Source organism: Giraffa tippelskirchi, chromosome 2 (genome assembly GCF_054371585.1).
Source record: "Giraffa tippelskirchi isolate mGirTip1 chromosome 2, T2T-mGirTip1v1.2.pri, whole genome shotgun sequence".
In the NCBI taxonomy this organism is placed as follows: domain Eukaryota; kingdom Metazoa; phylum Chordata; class Mammalia; order Artiodactyla; family Giraffidae; genus Giraffa; species Giraffa tippelskirchi.
The window spans coordinates 213,151,932-213,169,675 of record NC_137276.1 but is presented as its reverse complement, the minus strand read 5'-3'; the positions used below and the strand labels follow the sequence as shown (position 1 = coordinate 213,169,675).

The 17,744-nt window shown below is 37.8% G+C and overlaps 1 long non-coding RNA gene across 1 annotated transcript in view; it reads right to left on the bottom strand.

The window, feature by feature from the left end:
• The window catches only part of LOC145531347 (uncharacterized), a 142,424-nt gene that overhangs the window by 78,928 nt on the left and 45,752 nt on the right, over positions 1-17,744 (bottom strand). The window contains exon 2 of the long non-coding RNA XR_014072370.1: positions 11,435-11,563. This is a non-coding gene — a long non-coding RNA (uncharacterized LOC145531347). The remainder of the gene's footprint in view (positions 1-11,434; positions 11,564-17,744) is intronic.

Genomic DNA, 17,744 nt, shown 5'->3' with positions numbered 1-17,744 from the left:
GTTTTAATGGAAAAATAATATTTTTACTACTCCCTGGCCCCAGTTCTTCACATTTACATCATTTAAATCATTTTTATAGTCTTGATAAGTATCATGGTGAAGGCATTACATTAGTCAATGATTATCCATTACCATTATTAAAACATATTATTACATATATTTTGTTGGAAAAAGTTGGCTAAAATTTTGATTACAGCAAGGTGCTACAAGGTTTTCTGAAGTGTCAGAAAGTCTCTTTAAATGTATTGAATCCCTTTAATGCCAGAAGTCAATAAAGAAAAACAAGGAGTTATAGAAATGCTTTTATTACGCTATGCATGCTGTCACTTAAGTTGTGTCCAACTCTTTGCAACCCTGTGGACTGTAGCCTGCCAAAGTCTTCTGTCCATGGGGTTCTCCAGGCAAGAATACTGGAGTGGATTGTCACGACCTCTTCCATGGGATCTTCTCGACCCAGGGATCAAACAAGCATCTCTTACCTCTCCTGTATTTGCAAACTCTTTACTACTAGTGCCACCTGAGAAGCCCTCGTTTCTCTATGATCCTATATTAATACCCAACATCTGTACCAAACCATGCATTTCTCAAGAAGCCATGCATTCAAAAAAAAACACAAAAAAAACTAGGTTTTCAAAAGAGCCTATTGTAAACTGCAGATTTAAACATAGTGTTAGACTTCAATTTCTGAGAAAAACACTCCTTTGTGTAATAAAGTTTATGAACAGATTATGAATAATTACTTTTTTTTTAATCAATGAAATTATTTTAAGTCATGCAGCTAATGGCAAGTGGTCAGGAAATACAAAAAGCATAAATTGTTTCCATAGCTATTTAAATAATAAAACTTCTTTTTGTGAGCTACAAGGACTAGTATCTTAAAATATATATCATTAAATTCTAGAAATGATCTTAAGGTGATATAATAAGTTTTTTCTCTTTTAACTCATCTTTCTATAGTGGAACGGCTAAGAAACCATTTGAAGTTAGCAATGTAATGATGTGTAGAAGACTAGAGGGACTTCCCTGGTGGATCAGCAGTAAAGAATCTGCCTACAATGCAGGAGACCCATGTTCAGTTCCTAGGTTGAGATGATCCCCTGGGGTAGGCCATAGCAACCCACTCTAACACTATTGCCTAGAGAATCCCATGGACAGAGGATCCTGGCAGGCTACAGTTCATAAGGTTGCACAGAATTGGACATGACTTAAGCAACTAAGCAGCAGTAGCAGAAGACTCGAGATCTCTTCAAGAAAATTAGAGATACCAAAGAAACATTACATGCAAGGATGGGTGTCATCAAGGACAGACACAGTAAGGACCTAACAGAAGCAGAAGAGACTAAGAAATGGCAAGGATACACTGAAGAACTATACAAAAAAGGTCTTAGTGATCCACATAACCATGATGGTGTGGTCACTCACCTAGAGTCAGACATCCTGGAATGCGAAGTCAAGTGGGCCTTAAGAACCATTACTATGAACAAAGCTAGTGGAGATGATGAAATTCCAGCTGAGCTATTTCAATCCTAAAAGATGATTCTGTGAAAGTGCTACACTCTATATCCCAGTAAATTTGGAAAACTCATCAGTGGTCACTGAAATGGAAAAGGTCAGTTTTCATTCCATTCCCAAAGAAGGCAATGCTAAAGAATGTTCAAACTACCATATACTTGTGCCCATTTCACATGTTAGCAAGTTCATGCTCAAAATTCTTCAAACTCTGCTTCAGCAATACATGAATCAAGAACTTGCAAATATACAAGCTGGGTTTCAGAGGAAACAGAGATCAAATTGCCAACATTTGTTGGATCATGGAGAGGGCAAGGGGATTCCAGAAAAGCATCTATTTCTGCTTCATTGACTATGCTAAAACCTTTCACTGTGTGGATCACAACAAATCAGAAAATTCTTAAAGAGATGGGAATACCAAAGCACCTTACCTGTTTCCTGAGAAACCTATATGCTGGTCAAGAAGCAAAAGTTGGAACCAGATATGACAAACTGACTAGTTTAAAATCGGGAAAGGAGTACATCAAGGCTGTACATTGTCAGCCTGCTTATATAACTTCTATGCAGAGTACATTGAGCTTTCCTGGTAGCTCAGAAGGTAAAGAATCTGCCTGCAATGCAGGAGACCTGGGTTTAATAACTGTGCAAGGAAGATCTCCTGGAGTAGGAAATAGCAACCCACTCCAGGACACTTGCCTGGAAAATTCCACGGACAGAGGAGCCAGGTGGGCCAAAGACCAAGGGGTTGCAAAAAGTTGGACATGACTGAGCAATTAACACTTTCAGTTTCAGAGCTGCTGTTGTTATTCAGTCACTCAGTCATATCCAGCTCTTTGAGTTCCCATGGCCTGCAGCATGCCAGACTTCCCTGTCCTTCACAGTCTCCTGGAGCTTGCTCAAACTCACGTCCATTGAGTCAGTGATGCCATCCAACCATCTCGTGCTCTCTTGTCCTCTTCTCCTCCTGCCTTCAATCTTTTCCAGCACCAGGGTCTTTTCTAATGAGTTGGGTTTTCACATCAGGTGGCCAAAGTATTGGAGCTTCAGCTTCAGCATAAGTCCCTCCAACGAGTATTCAGGATCAATTTCCTTTACAACTGACTGGTTTGATCTCCTTGCAGTTGAAGGAACTCTCAAGAATCTTCTCCAACACCACAGCACTTTCAGAGTACATTATGGGAAATGCCAGGCTGGATGAATCACAAGCTAGGATCAAGATTGCTGAGAGAAATATCAACAACTTCAGATATGCAAATAAAACCAACCTAATGGCAAGACCCAGTCTCCCCCTAAGTCAGTATATCCTATCAGGAAGCTTGCATAAGCCTCTTATTCTTCTCCAGCAGAGGGCAGACAGACTGAAAACCACAATCACAGAAAACTAACCAATCTAATCACATGGACCACAGCCTTTTCTAACTCAATGGCACTATGAGCCATGCCGTGTAGGGCCACCCAAGACGGATGGGTCATGGTGGAAAGTTCTGACAAAATGTGGTCCCCTGGAGAAGGGAATGGCAAACCACTTCAGTATTCTTGCCTTGAGAGGCACATGGACAGTATGAAAAGGCAAAAAAATAGGACACTGAAAGATAAACTCCCCAGGTTGGTAGGTGCCCACTATGCTACTAGAGATCAAGGGAGAAATCACTTCAGAAAGAATGAAGGGATGAAGACAAAGCAACAACAACACCCAGCTGTGGATGTGACTAGAGATGGAAGCAAGGTCCAATGCTGTAAAGAGCAATATTGCATAGGAACCTGGAATGTTAGGTCCATAAATCAAGGCAAATTGGAAGTGGAGAAGGAAAGGGCAACCCACTCCAGTACCCTTGCCTGGAAAATCTCATGGACAGAGGAGCCTGGTGGGCTGCAGTCAATGGGGTCACAAAGAGTCAGGCACGACTGAGTGACTAATGCTTACTTAAACAGGAGATTGCAAGAATGAACATTGACATTTTAGAAATCAGTGAACTAAAATGAACTGGAATGGGTGAGTTTAACTCAGATGACCATTACATCTACTACTATGGGCAGAAATCCTTTAGAAGAAATGGAGTAGCCGTCACAGTCAACAATAGAGTCAGAAATGAAGTACTTGGATGCAATCTCAAAAACAACAGAATGATCTCTGTTCATTTCCAAGGCAAACCATGGTAATACAACTCTATGCCCCGACCAGTAATGCTGAAGAAGCTGAAGTTGAATGGTTCTATGAAGACCTACAAAACCTTCTAGAACTAATGCCCAAAAAAGATACTCTTTTCATTATAGGAGGCTGGAATGCAAAAGTAAGAAGTCAAGAAACACCTGGAGTAACAGGCAAATTTGGCCTTGGAGTACAGAATCAAGCAGGGCAAAGTCTAATAGAGTTTTGCCAAGAGAACACACTGATAATAGCAAACACCTTCTTCTAACAACACAAGAGAAGACTCTGCACGTGGACATCACCAGATGGTCAACACCAAAATCAAATTGATTATATTCCTTGCAATCAAAAAATGGAGAAGCTCTATAGAATCAGCAACACAAGACCAGGAGCTGACTGTGGGGCAGATCATGAACTCCATATTGCCAAATTCAGACTTAAATTGAAGAAAGCAGGGAAAGCCATGAGACCATTCAGTTATGACATAAATCAAATCTCTTACGATTATACAGTGGAAGTGAGAAATAGATTTAAGGGACTAGATCTGATAGGCAGAGTGCCTGATGAACTATGGACAGAGATTCATGACATTGTACAGGAGATAGGAATCAAGACCATCCCCAAGAAAAAGAAATGCAAAAAAGCAAAATGGCTCTCTGAGGAGGCTGTAGAAATAGCTGTGAAAAGAAGAGAAGTGAAAAGCAAAGGAGAAAAGGAAAGATATACCCATTTGAATGCAGAGTTCCAAAGAATAGCAAGGAGAGATAAGAAAGCCTTCCTCAGTGATCAATGCAAAGAAATAGAGGAAAACAATAGAATGTGAAAGACTAGAGAACTCTTCAAGAAAATTAGAGATAGCACGGGAACATTTCATGCAAAGATGGGCACAATAAAGGACAGAAATGCTATGGACATACAGAAGCAGAAGATATTAAGAAGAGGTGGCAGGAATGCACAGAACTGTACAAAAAAGATCTTCATGACCCAGATAATCACGATGGTGTGATCACTCACCTAGAGCCAGACATCCTGGAATGTGAAGTCAAGTGGGCCTTAGGAAGCATAACTACAAACAAAGCTAGTGGATGTGGTAGAATTCCAGTTGAGTTACTTAAAATTCTAAAAGATGATGCTGTGAAAGTGCTTAACTCAACATTCCAGCAAATTTGGAAAACTCAGCAGTGGCCACAGGACTGGAAAAGGTCATTTTTCATTCCAATCCCAAAGAAAGGCAGTGCCAAAGAATGCTCAAACTACCGCACAATTGGACTCAACTCACATGCTTAAATTAATGCCCAGAATTCTCTAACCCAAGCTTTGGCAATACGTGGACCATGAGCTTCCATATGTTCAAGCTGGTTTTAGAAAAGGCAGAGGAACCAGAGATCAAATTGCCAACATCAGATGGACCATCGGAAAAGCAAGAGAGTTCCAGAAAAAACATCTATTTCTGCTTTATTGACTATGCCAAAGCCTTTAACTATGTGGATCAAGATAAGCTGTGAAAAATTCTGAAAGAGATGGGAATACAAGATGATCTGACCTGCCTCTTGAGAAACCTGTATGCAGGTCAGGAAGCAAGAGTTAGAACTGGACATGGAACAACAGACTGGTTCCAAGTAGGAAAATGAGTACATCAAGACTGTATATTGTCACCGTGCTTATTTAACGTATATGCAGAGTACATCATGAGAAACGCTGGGCTGGAGGAAGCACAAGCTGGAATCAAGATTGCTGAGAGAAATATAAATAACTTCAGATATGCAGATGACACCACCCTTATGGCAGAAAGAGAAGAAGCACGAAAGAGCCTCTTGATGAATGTAAGAGAGAAGAGTGAAATAGTTGGCTTAAAGGTCAACATTCAGAAAACTAAGATAATGGCATCTGGCCCCATTACTTCATGGCAAATAAATGTGGAAACAGTGGAAACTTTGGCAGACTTTATTTTTGGGGCTCTAAGATCACTGCAGATGGTGACTGCAGCCAGGAAATTAAAAGACACTTACTCCTTGGAAGGAAACTTATGACCAACCTAGACAGCATATTAAAAAGCAGAGACACTACTTTGTCATCAAAGGTCCATCTAGTCAAGGCTATGGTTTTTCCAGTAGTCATGTATGGATGTGAGAGTTGGACTATAAAGAAAGCTGAGTGCCAAAGAATAGATGCTTTTGAACTGTAGTGTTGGAGAAGACTCTTGGGAGTCCCTTGGACTGCAAGGAGATCCAGCCAGCCCATCCTAAAGGAGATCAGTCCTGAATATTAATTGTAAGGACTGATATTGAAGCTGAAACTCCAATACTTTGGCCACCTCATGCGAAGTGCTGACTCATTTGAAAAGAACTTGATGCTGAGAAGGTTGAAGGTAAGAGGAGAAGGGGATGACAGAGGATGAGATGGCTGGATGGCATCACCTACTCAATGGAAATGAGTTTGAGGAAACTCCAGGAGTTGGTGATGGACAGGGTGGCCTGGCTTTCTGCATTCCATGGGGTCGCAAAGAGTCGGACACTACTGAGAGATTGAACAGAGCTGAATGGCAGACATAAGAGGAACTAAAAAGCCTCTTTATGAGGGTGAAAAAGAAAAGTGAAAAAAACTGTCTTTAAGCTCAACCTTCAAAAAACTAAGATCATGATATCTGATTTCATTACTTCATGGCAAATAAATTGGGTACAATGGAAGCAGTGACATATTTCATTTTCTGGGGCTCTAAAAGCATGTTACTACATGACTTCAGCCATAAAATTAAAAGACACTTGACCCTTGGAAGGAAAGCTATAACAAACCTAGAAGGTTACTAAAGAGCAGAGACATGACTTTGCTCATAATGCCCCATAGAGTCAAAGCTACTTTTTTTCTCGTAGTCTTGTATGGACGTGAGAAAGAAGGCTGAGCATTGAAGAAGTGTTTCTTCCATATTGTAGTGTTGGGGAAGACTCTTGAGAGTTCCTTGGACAGCAAGGAGATAAAGGCATTCAATCCTAGAGGAAATCAACCTTAAATATTCATTGGAAGGATCGATGCTAAGCTGAAGCTCCAATACCCTGTCCACTTGATATGAAGGGCTGACTCATTGGAAAAGACCCTGATTCTGGGAAAGACTGAAGGCAAAAGGAGAAGGGGGCAACAGAGAAGATGGCTAGAGAGCATCACCGACTCAATGGACATGAATTTAAGCAAAGTCCCGGAGGTAGTGAAGAACAGAAGAGCCTGGTGTGATGCAGTCCATAGGATCACAAATAGTTGGACATTATTTCATAACTAAACAATGACAACAATAGAAATTTAGAGACTATAGTAATAAAAATCAAAGTATTTGTGATGAATACTAAGAAAAGTTAAATAGTTCTCCAAATACCTATTCTTAGAGATTTTTCACAAGTTTATGCTAATTCTTATGTCTTAATCCCAGGCTACCCTGGTGGCTCAGCAGTAAAGGATCTGCCTGCTAATGTAGGAGATGGGAGTTTGATCTCTGGGTCAGGAAGACCCCCTGGAGAAGGAAATGGTAACTAATTCCAATATTTTTGCCTGGGAAATCCCATGGACAGAGGAGCCTGGTGTGCTATAGTCTACCTGGTCTCAAAGATTCAGATATGAATTAGTGGCTAAATAAGAAAACAACAAAATATCTTAATCATAATAAAAATTTCCTCTGTAATGAAAAGACACAATTCTTTATTATTGTCATCTTTTCTTAATTCTAAAATTAAGAATTCTTCACATTAAACATTTCTGAAATCAGGGTGGTTTAGATAAATGTGTATAAAATATCTGTTATTTTGTCAGTGAATCTTCTTCCTATCCTAAAGACAAGAAACTATCAATTTCATTAATAATTAATTCTATTAATCTTTATAAGTAAGTGATATAACGTTTGATGGTATTCATAATTATGATATAAAATTATAGATTTAATTGTCAGTACAAACATGCACATAAATTAAAACCCCAAAGTGTGAATTGCAGTGTTTTCCATGCCATCACAGGTTAAAGATGGTGTCTTTACTTCAAATTGTAATATAACCATGACACTATTTCAATTTTGAAACGTGCTTACTGAGGTCTTTATTCAAAAGAACAAGCCCTTTCCTATATTTTCTATGTTATCTTTATAGCTCTGTTTTCCAATTTTTCTTTCCTTTTCCACATTAATAAACAAAATTTTAAAAATCCAGTATTTACTCACATATTTGCTACAAATATTCAATTTACTTCATTTAACTGACATAGTTCAGATGCCAGAGTCTAAACACAATTTTTCCCAGGAAGAAGTTGGTTTTGAACTGGGGTGTCTGGCTAGATTTGAAATTGAAATAATATTTCTAGTAATTTTTGTTGTTGTTTTTATTGTTATTAAACATCCCATACTTCAAATTAAAAACAAATAAACCCTCTTTAGTTAATAATGTAACTTTAGACCCAGAATGTTAATATACCATGCTTCATTTATGCATTACATCTGTACTTATTCCCTTAAGTGAATTATACTAATCTTATTAATTCAATTCATACTTACACTATAGATTTGCTCTTTATATTCAATTATTTCCACATCATTCTTGGTAAAATGTAGTGGTGTGGCATACTAGATTTAGTTTTACTATGTTCAGATCACTTAGTTTTCTGGTCCCATGGGATACCATACATGAGCGGCACAGAGGTTTGTGTGATTATCAGCTGTTGTTCAGTCACTCAGTCATTTCTGACTCTTCTCAAACCCACGGAGTGCAGGATGCCAGGCTTCCCTGTCTTTTACCATTTCCCACAGTTGGTTCAACTCATGTCCTCTGAGTGAGTGATGTCATCCAACCATCTCATCCTCTGTTGTTCCCTTCTCCTCATGCCTTCAATCTTTCCCAGCATCAAAGTCTTTTCCAATGAGTCACTTCTTTGCATCAGGTGGCCAAAGTATTGGAGTTTCAGCTTCAACATCAGTCTTTCCAATGAACACTTAGGACTGAGCTTTAGGATGGATTGGTTGGATCTCCTTGCAGTCCAAGGGACTCTCAAGAGTCTTCTCCAACACCACAGTTCAATAGCATCAATTCTTTGGTGCTCAGCTTTTAATTTCATGGCTGCAGTCACCATCTGAAGTGATTTTGGAGCCCAAGAAAACAAGTCTCTCATTTTTCCATTGTTTCCCCATCTATTTGCCATGAAGTGATGGCAAACTTTCCTCAAACTTATGTCCACTGAGTTGGTAATGCCATCCAGGCATCTTATACTCTATAGTCCCCTTCTCCTCATGCCTTCAATTTTTCCCAGCATCAGGGTCTTTTCTAATGAGTCAGCTCTTTGCATCAGGTGGCCAGAGTATTGGAGCTTCAGCTTACCATCAGTCCTTCCAGTGAATATTCAGGGTTGATTTCCTTTAGGATTGACTGACTTTATCTCCTTGCTGTCCAAGGAACTCTCAAGAGTCTTCCCCAGCACCACAATATGGAAGCAACAGTTCTTCTATGCTCACCTTTCTTTATGGTCCAATTGTCCCATCCATACATGACTACTGGACTATCATTGATTATCATCAAATCATCAAAAGAGAAACTGTCTGCCTACACCTGACAGAGACAGATGACCTTTTCAATGGTACACCTTACATTAGTGTTCTAGGGTTGCTGTAACAAACTGCCACTTTGTGGCACTGACTATCTTAAACAACATAAATGTATTATCTCATGCATCAAGGTATTGTCAAAAATATACTCATTCTAAAGGCATTGGGGGAAAAGCTGTTCCAGGTCTCTCTCCTAGCTTCTACTATTTTGCTGATAATGTTTGGCGTTGCTTGCCCTACAAATACAGAGCCCCCATTATCTGTCTTCATGTTCATGTGCCATTCTCTCTGTGTGCTTCTGCTTATGAATTTAATCGTGTTGGATATAGGTCAATACCAACAACATCATCTTAGTTAATTACCTTATGCAATGACCTTATATTCAAGTAAGGTCACATTCAGATGTCCTTGGGATTAGGACTTCGCATGAATTCTGAGAGGACACACTTCCGTTTTTAACACACCTCCAGAAAGTAGAGGCTTCCCTGGTAGCTCAGCTGGTAAAAAAATCTGCCTGATATGTAGGAGACCCCTGTTCAATTCCCGGGTTGGGAAGATCCCCTGGAGAAGGGAACAGTTACCCACTCCAGTATTCTGGCCTGGAGAATTCCATGGACTGTATAGTACATGGGGTCACCAAGAGTTGGACACGGTTGAGCAACTTTCACTTTACAGAAAATAGTCTGTGGCACTTTATTTATTCTATGGATTGCCACATGATCTCCTAGCCTCCTTAGAAATTATATTTGCTTATAAAATGACTGAGATTTTAAATAACATATGACAAAGGCTTGCTTATACATTTTTAATATAAAGGCATTAAGAAAATACCTTAATAATAAAAATTATTCCTAATAATTTTACTTTCTTAATATCATTCTTTAGGCCTGTTTCTCGAGCCCTGGAGGTAGGGTTGAGGAGCAGTGGGAAGACCATGGCATTAGAAATAGCACAGATAATTGATGAAAATTGATTTGAAAATTATCTGCCTCTCAAAGGATTCTTATTGGTTTTGATAGAAAATAATCTTATTGTTAAAATTCTTGTTATGGTTAAAGCTTTTTAGGTATTTCTGACTTTTCATTGTCAGTTAACACCCTTTGTTTCTATACCTTCTGAAATTTAAAACTCAATAGTGTTCTCTATCTGAAAGAAAAGGAAATAAATCCTCAAAAGATTTCATACTGTATATTTTTGTTGTCTTTTTCATAATTGAAACTTTATCGAAGTAGGGTTATATTGTTTTTTAAGTTCAAAAAGTGGAAGTGAAAGTATCTCAGTCAGCTGAGACTTTTTGCAACCCTGTGGACTATAATCCAAGGAATTTTCCAGGCCAGAATACTGGAGTGGGTAGACTTTCCCTTCTCCAGGGGATCTTCCCAACCCAGGGATCGAACCCAGGTCTCTCGCATTGAAGGTGGATTCTTTACCAGCTGAGCCACAAGGATAGCCCAAGAATACCGGAGTGGGTAGCCTATCCTTTCCCCACAACCCATGAATTGAACTGGGGTCTCCTGCATTGCAAACGGATTCTTTACCAACTGACCTATCAGGGTATAATTTTAATACTCATTTTAAATGACTTTTTACAATGAACTACTACATGAGCTTTTATAAAATGTAGAAACAATTGTCTAATTCTTTCAGAGAGGATACTTTTTCTTATGACTATATTGTGCCCAGAAAACCCTTCTGTGGAGCACCTAAAGTACTACAACTCATGTTACATAGATTGAAAAGATCATGCTCAAGCATCTCTTTCATTACACAGACCATTAATCAGGAAATCTCTGTCTAGTTTTGCTTGAAGGCTTTTGGTGTTAGGATCATTTGTTGTAGTTGGAAACTGTTTTTTTTTTTTTTTTCTTTGCAATCACTTCAATTTTTGATGATCCCAACAAAATATGCTGTGTCTTTGTTGGATGTTGGATGTAATTTTTGATGGAATTGTGCTGCTGAATTATTATATTAAATAAACTCTGGAGTTTGATCACTGCCTGTGTATGGATACATATTTATCTCTGCATATCCATGTGTCTTCTGAAAATAGAAAGCAATGAGGGTAAAACCATTGAGCAACTAGCACATCACCTGATCAGAAATGTATCTAGTTCTGAATTTAGTATTCAATATACTGGGAAAAATGGTTTGCACTTCACGCCACTGAGCCAAATCATTCCCTTAATCCTGATATAAATTTTTACTTTTACCTTATGCCTCTTGTTCACTTTTTAAATCACCTGCTCACTTTGCTTTCCCTCTGTTATGAATCAGGATAGGACTTTAGATGATAAGCCAATCTCTTCTACAATATCAATGGATGCATACAGCTGTGGTGGCTAAAAAAAAAAAAAAAATCATTGTTTTCTTCTATACACGTTGTTTGGAATATGAAGAAAACATGAAACCCACTCTTAAAATATTTCAAGTAGAGAACATGTCTGCATATTAATTCTATGGCTTTGATTCTTACATTAATTCTTATCAATCTGATACTCTGTCAATATTTGATTTGACTATATTGCTACATATAAAGTCTTTTTATAAAATGACTATCTCTTCAAGTAGCTTGTTTAATTTGGTTATTCTTTATGTTAAAAAAGACTACAAGCTACAAAGTCATTAGATTAATTCTCATTTTAATGGAAAGGCTGAAGAAAACTCTCTTTATACCTAATAAAATGTATGTAATTCCATTTTACTTGACACAGGTGAACATAACGTTATAATTTCCAGCATAAAAAGTTAGTTAATGGATGATATTCAGATAGGTTGAATTTTGTTTTAATCACTCTATGAATTATCTATGTCATCTTTACAAATTGTGTTCTTTCTTTCTTTGGAATATGACATTCAAGAGATTTTCTTTTGGCATCGTTTGCTGATTTTCTTGCATGTTATCTGCCTTATAGCATGAAAGGTTCTGAAAACACACCAGGTTCTTCTAGTATGGCTCAAAATTATTCCGTGACAAATGTCAATTATTGTCTAGTTACATAATCAAAACAAAAACACTCACTGTCAACCATAGCACAAATGATATAGGGAGTCCAAATGAAACTAACACAACTCAATAACTAAATCAAAAATGTTAATGAAATTAACATTGTTAATCAACTATACTGCAGTGTAAAATAGTTAAAAAATTAAAACACATATTCATATAAATATTATGTATACACACACATACACACATATACATATATCTATATGTATATTCAGTTAGAATATAACATTAAGAGTTGATGGAATGTATCAAGGAGTAAAACTCATATTAACAAAATATATTTCCATTTGCTCCACATGTTGCTAAACATCAGCACCATGGAGACTGTTTGTATGGATCTGGGGTTCTTATTCTGAGCCGGTGGGTGCTGTCCAGACTTCTGAAGGCATGTGATGAGGCTGGAATGAAAGGATTGAAACGAGCTAGTTTAAAACCAGCTGCAACTGCCAGTGGATGCTACTGGGGAGCTACCGACAGAAACAGCAAGCAAAAGAATAAGGAGTAAGTCCATGTCCCTCTTTCTGATTTCCAATCTCCCTCTATTGTCCTCTATTAGTGTAATGTAACAAGAAGACAGCTGGCAAAAAAGAAATGTAGCTTGCAGATTCTCATCCACAGCATCACAAAGTAGGACATAGATCATTGGGTTTAGAGTTGAAAGAAAATAGTTTAACAACTGGAAGACTAATAATAAGCCAAGAGCTTTATTGATGCAGCAGCCTTCTCTCTTTGTCTGTGCACTTGTTCTTGTCAAGTCTGTCAATACCGTTCTGGCAGTAATGCAAGAACAGTGTGCTTTGGGCCCTGGCCATGGGTCTCAGTGCCCATTTACCCCATCTCTTCTCTGTAAGTGTCCTTGGCTAAGACTTCAACTCCTGATTCAGCTCCAATTCTGGAACTTGAGACAGTTTTTGTAAGATATCAATTTTTGCTAGGTTAACCTTTAAATTGATGACATGTTAGTTAAACTTTCAACTAGGTATATTTTTGAATGGAAAAGATTATATAGCTGGACAGATAAAATAATCTGAATTGTAAAAATTAGGAGAATCTATCATTTCATGAAGTAACTATCCTGCCTAATATTGTCCAAGAAATAGACAAATTAATAAGTGAAGAAAATTACAAGTTCAAAAATATAGGGACCACTTCAATCTCATACTGAGGATGATGCAGATTTGTTCTATTTTTAAAATAGGATTCCTGTTTCTATAAAAGTTTGGGCTTATATAAGTTTGAAATATAAGTTTTGTTCAACTTCTGTATCCAACAATAACCAATTAGTAATTTTCTGACTTTGGGGAATTTCATATAACTTTTCAAAGGCTGATGGAAAAAGAGAATTGTGGCAGTAACTTAGAGTTCTTTGAAAGTACAGTTACTCTTTTATATGTTATGAAAATATGACATGATACACAATATGAATCAGATTTCCCAGATAAGGGGGTGTGAATAAAAAAAATAAAGCTCAAACTGATAAAATGTACAGAGAAAATTTCAATTTAAAAAGGGAAAATCAATAGATTAGATAGACTACAGTTAAATTTAATAAGAAACTAGGGCTTTTTTCTCTGTGCTTCTTTGATCTCCTCATTCTTCTTTTTTCTTTTATCCTTTAGTTGTTGTTGTTTTTCAGTCACTCAGTCATGTCTGACTCTTTGCGACCCCGAGGACTGCAGAATGCCAGGGTTCCCTGTCCTTCATCATCTCCCCGAGTTTGCACAAACTCAAGTCCACTGAATCAGTGATGTTATCCAACCATCTCATCTTCTGTTGTCCTCTTCTCTTCCTGCCTTCAATCTTTCCCAGGATCAGAGTCTTTTCCAATGAGTCGGCTCTTCGAATTACGTGGCCAAAGTATTGGAGTTTCAACTTCAGCATCAGTCCTTCAAATGAACATTCAGGATTAATTTCCTTTAGAACTGACTGGCTTGATCTTGCAGTCCAAGAGACTCTCAAGAGTCTTTTCTAACACCACATTTCGAAAGCATCAATTCTTCAATGCTCAGCCTTCTTTATGTTCTTTAGCAAAATTTCATCAATAGTCCTGGTCTTACTTACCACTCACTTACCATGGGTACTTTACCATCCTGTAGAATAAAAAAGAGACCTCTTCTTTCCCAAATAAAAAATAACAGTCTTGATATCATCTCTAATTTAGCTGTTCTAATTTACATGTGCATCTGAACAAGTAAACAAAACAAAAGACTATCATAGTTGATTGGCTGAAAATCTCAGAGGAAGTATGAGTTTCAGATTAGGTTTTATCACTCTCTTTGTATGCAGTCTTTTAAACTACCTTAGTGGAGGGGATGGAATTCCAGTTGAGCTATTTCAAATCCTCAAAGGTGATGCTGTGAAAGTGCTGCACTCAATATGCCAGCAAATCTGGAAAACTCAGCAGTGGCCACAGGACTGGAAAAGGTCAGTTTTCATTCCAATCCCAAAGAAAGGCAATGCCAAAGAATGCTCAAACTACCGCACAATTGCAGTCATCTCACACGCTAGTAAAGTAATGCTCAAAATTCTCCAAGCCAGGCTTCAGCAATACATAAACTGTGAACTTCCAGATCTTCAAGCTGGTTTTAGAAAAGGCAGAGGAACCAGAGATCAAATTGCCAACATCCGCTGGATCATCGAAAAAGCAAGAGAGTACCAGAAAAACATCTATTTCTGCTTTATTGACTATGCCAAAGCCTTTGACTGTGTGGATCACAATAAACTGTGGAAAATTCTGCAAGGGATGGGAATACCAGACCATCTGACCTGTCTCTTGAGAAACCTGTATGCAGGTCAGGAAGCAACAGTTAGAACTGGACATGGAACAACAGACTGGTTCCAAATAGGAAAAGGAGTCCGTCAAGGCTATATATTGTCACCCTGCTTATTTAACTTATATGCAGAGTACATCATGAGAAACACTGGGCTGGAAGAAACACAAGCTGGAATTAAGATTGCCAGGAGAAATATCAATAACCTCAGATATGCAGATGACACCACCCTTATGGCAGAAAGTGAAGAACTAAAGAGCCTCTTGATGAAAGTGAAAGAGCAGAGTGAAAAAGTTTGCTTAAAGCTCAACGTTCAGAAAACTAAGATCATGGCATCTGGTCCCATCACTTCATGGCAAATAGATGGGAAACAGTGTCAGACTATTTTTTTGGGCTCCAAAATCACTGCTGATGGTGATTGCAACCATGAAATTAAAAGACGCTTACTCCTTGGAAGGAGGGTTATGGCCAACCTAGATAGCATATCTAAAAACAGAGACATTACTTTGCCAACAAAGGTCCGTCTAGTCAAGGCTATGGTTTTTCCAGTGGTCATGTATGGATGTGAGAGTTGGACGGTGAAGAAAGCTGAGCACCGAAGAATTGTTGCTTTTGAACTGTGGTGTTGGAGAAGACTCTTGAGAGTCCCTTGGACTGCAAGGAGATCCAACCAGTCCATCCTAAAGGAGATCAATCCTGGGTGTTCATTGGAAGGACTGATGTTGAAGCTGAAACTCCAATACTTTGGCCACCTCACGCAAAGAGTTGACTCATTGGAAAAGGCCCTAATTCTGGGAAGGATTGGGGGCAGGAGTAGAAGGGGACGACAGAGGATGAGATGGTTGGATGGCATCAGCGACTCTATGGACATGGGTTTGGGTAAACTCCGGGAGTTGGTGATGGACAGGGAGGCCTGGTGTCCTGCGATTCATGGGGTCGCAAAGAGTCGGACACGGCTGAGCGACTGAACTGAACTGAACTTGCTCTTTTGGACTCTGTTTCTTCCACGGGTTTTCCTCAAGTTAGTGGTATAACTACCAGTCACCCAGGGTTCAAATTATTACATGACAACTATGAAAGCAGAAAGAGCTGATTTTCCACAACCACTTATTTAAAGTACAGGATTTCATTCTTAGTAACAAACTTGTTTCATCTGATATAATTATGCTGCAGTGGGGATAATAGAATATTCCTGATTGGCTTGGGCCAATCACAGACCAATTCTGAATTTGACAGTGGAATCATTTAGGTAAATTTTAGCCTGTGAAGAAATACAGACTGGAGGGAGGATGTAGTGTACTTTCTTCTTGTTGTTGTGGTTTTGTTTGTTTGTTTACTTTTTACCTTTTTGTTTTTACTTTTTATAGTTGATTTTGACATGAATTTAAATTAATTATCCTTGGTTGTAAAAAAATCTAACTATAATATCAATGTAGACTTGTTTTATCTAGAAAAAACTGTGAAGTGAAATAATAGTTTCTAAAGATTACTTACATAAATTATTAAGCCACCTAGCACTCTAAGGTAACTTTACCACTTAACAGACTTAAGAATTTTGGTATCATTTTATTTGAGTCTGTTAGTCTCAGGTGTACATCAAAGTAAATCAGTTTTACATATATATATCTCCACTCATAGTGTACTCGTATAGGAACAGTGATGACAAAAATGACCAACTGATGCAAAACTTGTCCAAGGAATTCCAGCACTGGCTAGGAGATAAATCCCACTTTATTACACATTAAAATCATCATAAAAGCAAAACTATTCACTGATTTTTTCTTAGAAAAACCCAACCTTGTTTTTTTACTTCATATGGGACATAGAAATGCATTTATTCAATGTTCAATGAATATGCTGTTATCTCTCTTTTGTTTATTTTGCTATGTGGATAATATATATACTATGATAAAATCTTAGTAATTTTAGGAAGTCCCTCTCAAAAATGAGCCTGTGATCCAAGCTGGAAATAAAAAGAGAATGATCAGAAGTAATACACCTATGAGTAAAATTATAGGTTCAGTGGATATATGTACATTTAACATATTAGATATAATCTATCAGGATTCCAAAAGTATTACATCTTAATTTGTCCTCTTGCCAAATTGCAAGACATTAAGTATGTATAATATATACAGATTGGTCTTATAAGAACTTAAGTATTCATAGCAGGAGAAAGACATGGAGTTTGTAGAGAGGAGCTAGGGACAAGTTGAGTGATTCATGGAAAGCTGATCATTTTCATATGGTAGGGAACATGTCAGTAAGAAAGAAGTAAAGATACAGGCAAAGAGAGATTAAATATAAAGCAATGTCACAAAATAAGAACAAAGTCATTTTATATTCATTTATATAACTTTTTACATATTACAAACTTAAATGAATTATTCTTGATTGTACAGAAATTCCAACTACAATATCAATATAGCCCAGTTTTGGATAGAAAAATTGTAAAATAATATCTTTCAAAGATTACTTACATAAATTATTAAGCCAGCTATCACTCTTAGATAACTATACCATTTCAGTTCAGATCAGTCACTCAGTCACGTCCAACTCTTGGCAACCCCACGGACTACAGCACACCAGGCTTCCCTGTCTATCACCAGTTCCTGGAGCTTGCTCAAACTCATGTTCATCGATTCAGTGCTGCCATCTAACCATCTTATCTTCTGTCGTCCCCTTCTCCTTCATTTAACAGACTTAAAATTTTTGACATATTTTTATGTGGGTTTATTGTTG